Here is an 11,679-nt window from a genome sequence, read left to right on the forward strand (position 1 = left end):
GTTACTCACAAAACTATAGTCAACTGGGAGCTCAGCTAGGGCTGGAACATATTTGGTGCTGCAGCTGGGATGGGTGGAATGGCTGGGGGCTGGCTGGGCCTCTCTTTCTCTAGGTGGTTTTGCATCATTCAGTCTAGCCTGAGTTTCATTGCATGGTGGCTGAATTTCAAGAAGGTGAAAGCACAAGCTAGAAGGTCTCCTAAGGCCAGTTCCAGAAGTCACACAAAGTCATTTCTGCCATATCCTTTTGGTCAAAGAAAGTCACAGCACCAGCCCAGATTCAAAGAGAAGGGGAGAGGATGCTACTTCTTGATGGAAAGAACAGCAACGTGCACAGGGAGGGGAGAAATTGTTGGCAGTCATCTTTGCAGACAATCAGTTATATTTACCAATTCCTTCACAGACCATGAATCCATAAGTGAAGACAAAATCATGAGGAAAAGGGAAGATGTGAGGTCCAAGTAGACAAGATCAGCATCCAAGCTGTCATCATCAAGAAGCAGGCATTAGTCAATGTCCAGAGGTGAGTTTAGCCAAAAAAGAATATCAGGACTGGAAACCAGATGTAAGGAAAGATCAGCATCCTAAGATGCTGAGCCAAAATAAAGACCAGGGAACAGACAGGATGAGAGGAAGATGATTTGGAAAAATATCTCTGCATCTATCAGGCATCTCAGTTTGGCAAGCAGTGTAATAGATGTATACTTGTGTGTTGATTATCATGGGAAGCTATTTGCCGTCTGCACTGTTTTAAGCATTGTCTTTGTTTTGTGCACTAAGGACTATGTATTTGTGATTAACTGCAGAAGGAAGATGGACTTTGCAGGGTAACTGCAAAGTGGGAACAACTTGTTACTGAGATGCTCTAATCCAAAAAGATGCAATTTTGTGTTATCCAAAAGATAAGCTAAGTATATGCTTAAGGTTCTTGCAAATGAAAGGCAACAAGAAAAAAATTCTTTGGTAAGAATTGGATATTTTTTAAAGAAACTGAGGATATATTTAATAAGAAAATAACCTATATGAAGATGATTATAAAATCTTATTGAAGGTCATGAAAAAGGGCTAACCAAATAGAAAGATTTGCCATTTTGTAGCATGGGAAATCTTTTTTTTATGTCAGCTTATTATGGGGATACAAAAGTTCAGGTTATGTATATTGCCCATGCGCCGCCCCCCCCCTCCCCGAGTCAGAGCTTCAAGTGTGTCCATTCCCCAGACAGTGTGCATCACACCTCTTATGTAGGTATACACCCATCCCCTCCCCCACCCCCCACATCTGTCCAACATCCAATTGGTGTTATTCCCAAATGTGCACTTAGGTGATGATCAGGGAAACCAATTTGCTGGTGAGTACATGTGGTGCTTGTTTTTCCATTCTTGGGATACTTCACTTAATAGAATGGGTTCCAACTCTCTCCAGGAGAATAAAAGAGATTCTATATCACCATTATTTCTTATAGCTGAGTAATACTCCATGGTATACATATACCACATTTTGCTAATCCACTCATGTGTTGATGGGCATTTGTTTCCACATCTTTGCAATTGTGAATTGAGCTGCTATAAACATTCGGGTAGAGGTGTCTTTTTTATAGAATGACTTTTGTTCTTTTGGGTAGATGTCCAATAATGGGATTGCTGGATCAAATGGTAAGTCTACTTGAATCTGTTTAAGGTATCTCCGTATTGCTTTCCACAGCGGTTGCACTAGTCTGCATTCCCACCAGCAGTGTATGAGTGTTCCTGTCTCTCCGCATCCACGCCAACATGTATTGTTTTGGGACTTTTTGATAAAGGCCATTCTCACTGGAGTTAGGTGATATCTCATTGTGGTTTTGATTTGCATTTCCCTGACATGGGAAATCTTAATGGTATAAAAAGCCAAATTTTTTTCCAAAATTAATATATAATTTTAATGTACTTCTAATTAGAATCCCTAACTAATTCTTTTTATATGTTGGACTAAATGATCATAACTTTTAAATAATAAAGAATAATGAAAAGTAGAAAATAAAAGAATAAAAATAAAGAATATAATAAAGCCATGATAATCAAATCAATATGATATTGTTTAGGAGGAAAAAATAAACTGTTTTTTCTCCTATTCTCAACATTCAACACTAAACACTTATGTGACCAAATGTGTGGGAGTTTTTCCCAAATCAAGTAATTTTCTGACACCAGCTGGGTATGCTACAATTCAATTATATTCTGACACTGTCTACCTGGAGATAGCATCAGACCCCATAGACTAAGGGTTCAGTCTCACAGGACTGTTTCCCACTTCAGACAACAATCGCAAGTAACACAGCCCCAGATTACCCACAACTTTTGTCTGACTTGGCTACAAATGGGAGATTCCCATGACCCCTTTCTCTCATTTAATCATTTGTTAGAATATCTTTCAGAACTCAGAAAAACAGTTCACTTACTGGCTTACTAGTTTATTACAAAGGATGTAACTGAGGAACAGTCAGACAGAAGAGATGCATACAGCAAGGTTTGGGGAAAAAGCACAGAGTTGTCTTGCCCTGTCCAGGTACAACACCTTTTCCACAACTCTACATGTATAGTCTATGTTTTATCCTACACATACATACCTATGATAAAGCTTAATTTACAAATTAGGCACAGGAAGAGACTAACAATAACTAAGAAAATAGATAAATTATAATAACATACTGTGATAAAAATTATGTGAATGTGGTCTCTCTCTCTCAAAATATCTTATTGCACTGTAGTCACCTATTTTTGGAATGCAAGTGACCACAGATAACTGAAAACATGAAAAGCAAAACTGCAGATAAGGGGAGACTGCTGTATAGTGTGAATATGCTGGACCAAGGATGGAACAAGATTTCATCACACTACTTTAATTGCATGCAATTTAAAACTTATAAATTTTTTATTTCTAGAATTTCCCATTAAATATCTTCAAACCACAGTTGACTGCAGGTAACTGAAATCCTAAAAAGTAAAACCACAGATAAGGGGGAACTACTATATATATTTCTCATTATACTACAATATCACAGGTATTAACATAGAAAAAGACAAATAATTTAGAGGAACAAAATAGAGAATCCAAGAGGAAATCCACAATAAAAAATTAATACACATCAAAGAAAATATTTCACTTTAGTGAGGAAAATGATGGATTATTAAATAAATGGCACTGACACAATAGACTGTCTCTGGAAGGAAATTCAGTTGGATACCTGTCTTGTATCATAAACAAAAATAAATTCCAGGTGGATTAAAGACTTAAAATGCAAAACAGAAAAACAAAATCATACAAGAAAATCTAGAATTAAGACTTTTATGGAGGAATAATGTCAGCAAGATAGCAGAATAAGAGATCCCAGCCTTCCTTTCCCCCACAAAGAATAACAATTTGGCAGCTATTCATGAACAAAAATTCTGGAAGAGCTTAGGAATAATTCTGGAGGAAGCTACAGGAAAAAAAAAAAACAATAATAAGTGCACAAAAATATAAGAAGAATAGTTCATTTTGTCTGTACCACCTCATCCCCCAAGCTGACACTGCTCAGCACAGATAGGAAGCTCCCTGGTTTGTGCATTCGCCTTACAGGGAAAAGAGCAGGTTGTACAGCCAGCTTCCCCAGATGTTTAGGATACTTCCTAAACAACCAGCTTCAGTTTTGCCTCACCCAGATCTCTGGAGATCCAGCATAGCTAAGACATCTGGAGATGGCAGATGACATAGAAGATGGACAGACTCTATCAATATCAGCCACATGACATGAATCACTGTGACCCCAGTGGCCTGCTTGGCACAGGATGCCAGCAGATTTCTCTGCTGAGAACCTCAACAGCCCTTGCACTCACTGGGCACTCCCACAGTACCCCCTGCCAAAGACTCCTCAGTGTTCACAACTGTTACTCACAGCAGCTTCATCTGCAGAGGACCCTAGAAGCTTTCTCTGCTGAAGAAACCAACTGCCAGTATAGCAGCAGAGGACTACCTACAGCCTCTTCCACTGAAGGACCCATAGTTTTTTTCACTTTTGAAGTCTCCAGGTACCTGAGTCAACTGCCCTCTCCATCCCCACTGCCTAGAGCCACCAAGAGCTGTCAGACTATTACTATTGTGATTTCCCCAGGCAAGAAAACCAGCCCAGCAGCCTTGGCAGTCTCTAGGTGCCTAATTGACCACTCCTGTACTTCCTCTTCCTCAGAACTTCCTGAGCTGCTTCTGCCATGTGTGTGCCAGCCCCAGGACCATGCCCAGAAGCCTTCATATTCTCCAGATGCCTAAGCTACCACCCTTTTTCACCAGAGCTATCCCAGCTGACATCTCCACAGGTGCTCTGCCCCAGTGACCCAGTGCAGCTACTAGATGCATGCCTGCAAACAGTCCTGGAGCCCCTCACTGCAGCTCCAGCCCCCCACCACACACTACCAAGGCCAACTCATGCAAACAGGCTATGGCACACTGCCAACCCTGGTCCCCACAGCAACGCCTGCATAAGGAGCTGCTCCCCCCATGCCTGACACTGGTGCCCACCATCATGCTTGTAGCCACAACAGGCCCCTGGAGCTGCACATGCACAGATACCTCCAGCTCAGACCTGCAATTGTGTAAGCACAAAATGATGGTCCAAACTCTGTTGGCAGCCCCCAGCTGGCCCCTGCAATCATGCACATCCAAACTGCCAGCCCAAAATGTCACTCGTGCACCTGCAATCAGCCCCAGCCTCTGTCTCTGACCCTAGCCATCACCACTGTGTGTGTGTGTATAAAAAATAATAAAACACATAGAAACAAAAAGTAGATGAGTCATTACCAGTTGTGGAGGGAGATGTAGGTCAAAGCGTTCAAAGTTGTGGTTATATAGGATGAATAAGTCTAAAGATCTAATGTATAGCATTAGAACTATAGTTAATAATATTGCATTGCATATTGGAAATTTGCTAAGGGAGCAGATTTTAGGTACTCTTATCACGCACAAAAAAGAGAGATAACTATGTGAGATGATGAATATCTTCACATTTGCTTGACTGTAGTAATCACCTCATTATGTATGTGTATATCAAAACATCATGTGTACACCTTAAATTTAAACAATAAAAAATGTATAAATTATGAGGGAAGTGAGGAGGAGCTACCTTTAGATAAACTAGAAACATCAGATTTCATAGAAGAAAAGAGACACATTGGACAATATAAAAATTTTAATATTCACTAGAAATACTAATAGAGAACAGATTCAGAAGAAAAAAATCTTAAAATTATCAAAATCACATGAAAAACCCAATAGACAAATGGTTGAGGTAAGAGTTGAAGAGCTAATTCACAATAGTGAAAGTGAGCATAGACAGTAAAACATAGCAATAGGTGATTACCCTCACTGATAATCGAGAAAATGAAAATTAAAACAACAATAAAATACTACCATTTTACAGCCATCAGACAGAAAAATATCAGAAGGAGCTGTCTGTGCTTGGGTTTGCCAAAGTAGACTGTAGACAAGGATCTGTGTGTGGGTGGCTTATTTGGGAGGTAATCACAGAGAGCAGGAGTGAGGGAGTGGAGAGAATTCGATAGAGAAGAGGAGAAAGCTGATAAAACAGGGTCACTTTTGTTATAAAGATCATCGCTGTGGGCAGTGGAGGCTCAGTTCCATCAGGACATCCTGAAAAGTGAAGGGAATTTTTCCCAGAATTGTCCTTTCCAAAGAAAGGAGGCCGGGACATTAATCAACGGAATGTTCATCCAGCATTTCTGAGTTGTTAATGCACATAAGTGCAAGTCAAGAAAACCCTCACCATCATCCAAGTCATTGCAGAACCCAGGGCGGAAAGTGAAGACACACAGAAGGCACTTGTACTTAGAAGATAATCAACTTAAAGCTATTTGACACCTCCAAGTAATACCCATTCCAGGCATGAATTAATTCTGAGATAGTCTCTGATGAAGCCTATGTTGGGAAGGACATCTGAGAGTGTTGATGAATGCCAACCACTCTGACGGAAATAAAAAATCCAAGATAAAGCCCAGAAGATTTGATACAGGGTGCTAGAGCTATCCCTGAGCTATCCATAACAACTACGACTGGCAGACATTTGTAAAATGGGTGTGCTCTCATCTATTGCCAGAGGAAATGTGTATCCTTATAGCCTTTTGGAAGACTATTTAATAACATCAATTACAACTAAGAATACATATTCCTTTTCACCCAGAGATTCCCCCCTCTGAAATATATCCTATAGAAATAAAGTCACAAGTATGCAAAGATAAATGTAAAATGATGTTTGTTAAAGCATTGTGCAAATAGAGATAAAAAACAAAGTGACTACGATACGGAAAGAGTTAAATTATTTCATGTCTACATCATGGAACATTATATAACCATTAAAATAATGAACTATATATATATGGCCATTGACTTGGAGAGATCCCCCCAAGGTACTATTTTATGAAAAAAAGCAAGATATAGAAATCTGTGATAATATAAACTTGGTTTTATAAAACAAAGACCACAATTTTCTGAGGATGTATTTGCGGTTTCAAGTACATGAAGGAAAAGTGAGATGATAATAAAGTTGTTTACATGGGTTACCTAGTGGGATAAAGGAGGGATTGTGTAAAACAGTGTACATGTGAGAGAGGACATAAAAGTGAGTGAAGTAAAAAGAGAGGGGAGCAAAAATAGTTTCCCAACCAAAAAAAAATATTGTGATATGATTATTTTTATGTAAATAGATAAAATTGTGTGTGTATGTGGGTACAGGTAATTAAATATTTTTAAAAGAAAGCTTTTTCATCATAATGGGACTAATTTAAAATTTTAAGTGGACTTCCCTATACTTACTCCATGTTCTATACTATGTATTAAAAATGGGAACATATCACAAGTTGTTTAGCTTTAGAATCTTAACATGGCCCTGTAGATAATAAATGGAATGTGGAGATATTCTTTAAGCACTGATGATACAAGGCACAGTCTTATGTGTTCAGTGGGAACCAGTGAAAGAGATTGGAAAAGTTCCAACCTTATCTAACCACTGAATTTTTTTTCATGGAACATGTATGGAGAGAAGGGGAGAAGGTAAAAGAAAGAGAAAGGAGGAGGGAGAGGAAGAGGAGGGAGAAAAGGTAAAGACAAATGATGATGAAGAGACAAGAAAAATGGTAGGAGGAGGAAAAGGGAAGAAGAAGGAAGACAAAGGAGAGGGAGAGAAGAAAGAAGAAGGGGAGGGACGGATACAGAAAATTTTCTTCCAGAAGAGAAATTTTTCACATCTGGGGGATAGATTAACAGAAAAACAACAATAGTATTAAAATAAGACAAGGGAAGTTATAATTTATTTTTTAAAAAAGGATAAATATTTTTGTTTGCAGGTTGTTTACAGATTTTTTAATAATAATTCTAAAATAAGAATTACAAATATGTCACTTCTGTGTTAATTGTTAATGAGCCAGAAGTACATCCACTGTTTGAAATGCCACCGTAGAGCTTCAGTGTTTTATACTGGAAATCTTTGTACTGAACTCCATGCTTCAGTAAGAAGTAAATTCTACCAATACTTGCTATCTAACAAAGAGCTAAGTTTTTAGTAAAGGAAAATAGTTTTAACTCTTTCTGAATTTGAACATGCAAACTAATTCATGTTCAGGTATCTAGAGCCTGAAAAATCATTGTGTATAATAAGCTATTTTGGGTTGATTGATACCAACATCATCATCATCAAAATTACAGAGTAATTTTAAGAATAATTGGATTTTATAGAGGTAAGGAAGCAATTCACAACCTCTCTCTCCCCTATCCCAGTTTATCTGTTGAGGAAAAACTGAAACCCAGAGAAGAAATATGAAAACCAGAATTTACTAGATTTTTGCTTATATTCTAGACGCTAGTCCATAGCTTTCATATATTGTCCCAACACAATGCTGTAAATGGGTCATTATTATTAATCTCACTCTTAAAGATATGAAAACAGAAGACCTTATAGGTTAAGGAATTTGGTCAAGGTCACATAACCACAAAGTATTAGGACTAAGATTTAAATATAGGCCAGTCTGACACCAAAAGCTCATTCATTTAATTCTACCCTATTACACTCATTCTGTCAGGTAATTAGTGTTGTGAAATTGTGCCAGTGTAAAGCATCACATAGGGAAATTTTCTCTCTGTACCTACCGTATAAATTAAAACTAGGCAGATAGAAGGAAAAAGCCAGAGACTGTTATTTAGTACAAAATCCCATTATGTCAAACACCATATCAAGTGTTTTAGCCACAGTTTATCATTTAATGCTTACAGTAAATGCTGGTGGTACGGACTCTTCATTTGATAAAGAACCTGAGTCCCAGAAATACAAAGTAAGTTTTTTAAGATGATAAAGTAAGTAGTGAAACTAATGCTTAGACTTTGTTCTCCTTTGCTGTAAAATTAATCAGTGGTCCTAAACCAACTCTCCTTCCTCCCAGTGAGAAAAAAAAAAAATGTGTTTCAAATGGAGAACCAGAGCAAGTAGGGATATGTACATGGAGGTTAAGGTTCCTTTCACTTGAGAACTGACACTACAGAACACCAAAATTTGTTGTCCTGGTTGTGGTTCCATAGCCTTTAAAGAGGATCCTAATAACTAGTGGATATTTTGGTTTTCTGAATATAAACAAATCAATATGCAAAGTATAAAGTTCTTTGGTGGTAGGAAAATTTTAATATAAATGCCTGCTGACAAAAGAGAGGACTGATAGGGCTAGAAGGAGGGTGGTGGGAAAAAAAGATTAGTGGGAAGAAGGTACGCAATGAGGTGGAGTGGTATCCTAGACCTGTAAAAGGAGACTTCAGAAAAGCTACAGATCTTATGGGGACTTTTCAAATACATACCTACTTAGGGTATGTAATGTGAACCCCTTTCTCTGTCTCCACTAGGGAACTCTTAACTTACCAATGGACGGTTTCAGTGAACTTGAAAAACAGCTGAGAATGGCTTCATTTTAAGCAAGGGTTAAAAATGAATACTAAGCATAAGTAAGTATAAATGATGTGCATCACACTCCAAAAGAAATGGTAGCCCTATTAACTACCCTACTGTCTTCTAATCTCTGGTCCCTTGTCATCTTTGCTCAAGGCCCCTTACACTCTTGTTCTCACCATTACTACCAAGGCATGATATTTGACAGTAACTTTTGATCTCTACAAACACCACTGAGCCTTTTGGCTTCACAGAGAACAAACAAAGGGACACAAGATGGGAAAAGTCAGAGAAGTCTCAACAGTAAATATTATTAAATTCCCTATACAGAGCCCAGGAGAAAAAAGAAATAACAGGGCTGACAAGCAAGGATTCACCTTTCTGACCATGTGAGATTTATGTTCTCTCTGTGGTAACATATATCTGAAGAGTTCTCACTGGAGCAAAAGAGGACTCCTTTCACTCTTGAAATAGGAAGACTATGATTTATCCAGTTTGGTTGCCCACTCATCCATCCATAGGCAGGGGCATATGACTCTCAAAAAGTCCTACAATGTGTGTACATCATTTAACTGTCCTTCAGATGCATATGTAAGAGCTGAAATCAGCATGAACCACTGTCAAAGAATTATCAATTTACCTAAAGCTACTTTATTCCTTATAGTTATCTTGATGTGTATCTACTAGCTATGTGACCTGAAGCAAGATACTTCTTTGTGCTTTAGTTTTTCTCATCTGCACAATGAATCTAATAAGGGCACACAGCAGGAATGTTATGTTGGGTAAATAAGTTACACTGTAAAACACTTAGCATAGTACCTGAAACATAACAAGCACTCAATAAAGCTATATTTCGAAGTCAAAGAATTCAGAGAAATGATACTATGTTATATGTTTTTCAAAGTATCTATAAGGAAGACTGTCTTCCCTACCCCTGGCTCCCATCTCACCCCAAGTAATCATGAACTAACTTTTGTATTGCAAGGCTAAGTCAAGACAATGTCAAATTGCTTTAAAAGTTTTAAAATACATGCTCTTAATTTCTGTACCTATGTCATTGCAGACCAGTAACTTTGTGGGCCAGTATTTATCCACGAACCATACTTTGAGTAACACTTTAATAAAACATCATCATTGTCTCATAAGACACTAAGGTTAAAATAATGGATTGTCGCCATTCCATGTTTTAAATTTGAATTCTTTGAAATTCTCTACTTAGAGTAGATGGGGCTGTAACAAAAATTTTGTACATAAGCAAAATTAAATGGATAAATGCTGGTAATATGTGCATATTCAAGCAATTATATTCATTTTATCTGTTTATAATTGAGGCAAAAAAGAATTTTATGAATCTGAATTACCAAAAATTATATATCAGTAAGGTATCAAGAATTAGGTATTAAAATCTCTTCAACTTTATGTACATCCAGTCTACGTTAAAGTGTCTATTCCTCCATCAGGAAAAAGAAAATAGCTGAAGTACTCTACATGGCAGTGTAATGCTATTAAAAAAAATCAGTAGACTACAGTAAATTGCATCATTTATCAAAATAGTTGATAATAATTCTATACCAGACCTGCACTTGACACAGGCATGTAACTTATTACCAGTCCCCAGCGATCAGAACATGCACAGAAAAGTATTTGAAAAGCACTTACCATTTATTCAAAGTGTTTTGAAGTATGAGAAGAGCTAAATTTCTAGGCAGTCAGTATATACGTCAAACCAAGCACACTTACAAAAGAATAGTTTTGACTTCTAAAAGAAAAATAATAGTCAATATTTAATTCTACAATTACTTTTTATGTATACTAGTACAAAAGTAATATTTGGAGTCCATATTACTGCATATAAATTACTACTCATAATGAAAATGTAGCCAGTTGATTATTATTAATATTTCTGACTTACTATTTCTTAGAAAATAAAACCACCAATGAAGTAAATACCTATCATGTTTTGAAAATTTAAATTACAGAATTGACTTCAAAAAAATTAAGAAATGGGGGAGGAAAGGCAAGATGGCAGATGAGAAACACAGCCAGAGTGTCTCTGCAAGAAGTAAAGATTTTAGATGAAAGTGAAAAAAACAAACAGAGAGACAGCAGAGATTGGACAAAGGTCAGAAGGAAGAAGGGTGCCTGAACCTACAGGAGACTCCATGGAAAGAAGCTGCAGAGCAGAGCTGAAAAGAAAAAGGCATTGGCAGGGTATAAAGACTGAGAGGCTTGGAGACCAGTGACAAAGATACATAGAGTGGTTAAATTTCCCCTCTCTTGCCTCTCAGACTGCTGGTGGGCTCCTGAGCTGCTAGAGAAACTTGCTGACACCAGCCCAAACATGGCTACCTCTAGTGAGCAGTGAGCCTCTTGTGGACAGGGCATCAGGCTCCCAGCTTCCTCAGGACACATTCTGCCCCACAAACCCAAGCCAATGGGCAGGTGCCATATTGCTTCATTCTCCCCTTACCCTCCCCTACTCGCAGCTTCCCAGAGAGAAACAATTTTAGCCACCACCTGGAGGCATCCAACTCACAGCTGCACAGAGAGAAATAATTTAGCCACCACCTGGAGGCATCCACAGGGAACAGGACTTCTCCTTTTGGGGCCCTGCGTCAGACTGAGGGATACTCAGACTGTGAGCTTGCTACCCAATGGCCCTCCCTGGTGCTGCTTTCCCAGTGACTCCAGCAGACCAGAGCAAACCCCGAGACAAAAAGACATTGAT

At 38.1% G+C, this 11,679-nt stretch overlaps 1 non-coding gene across 1 annotated transcript; it reads left to right on the forward strand.

The window, feature by feature from the left end:
• The first annotated feature begins 5,927 nt into the window (after nt 1-5,927).
• Nucleotides 5,928-6,003, forward strand: LOC123630858. The gene has a single exon (XR_006732799.1). It is a non-coding gene; the product is annotated as a small nucleolar RNA SNORD74 (small nucleolar RNA).
• The last annotated feature ends 5,676 nt before the right edge of the window (nt 6,004-11,679 follow it).

The sequence above is a fragment of the Lemur catta genome, chromosome 1 (genome assembly GCF_020740605.2).
Source record: "Lemur catta isolate mLemCat1 chromosome 1, mLemCat1.pri, whole genome shotgun sequence".
Taxonomy (NCBI): Eukaryota; Metazoa; Chordata; class Mammalia; order Primates; family Lemuridae; genus Lemur; species Lemur catta.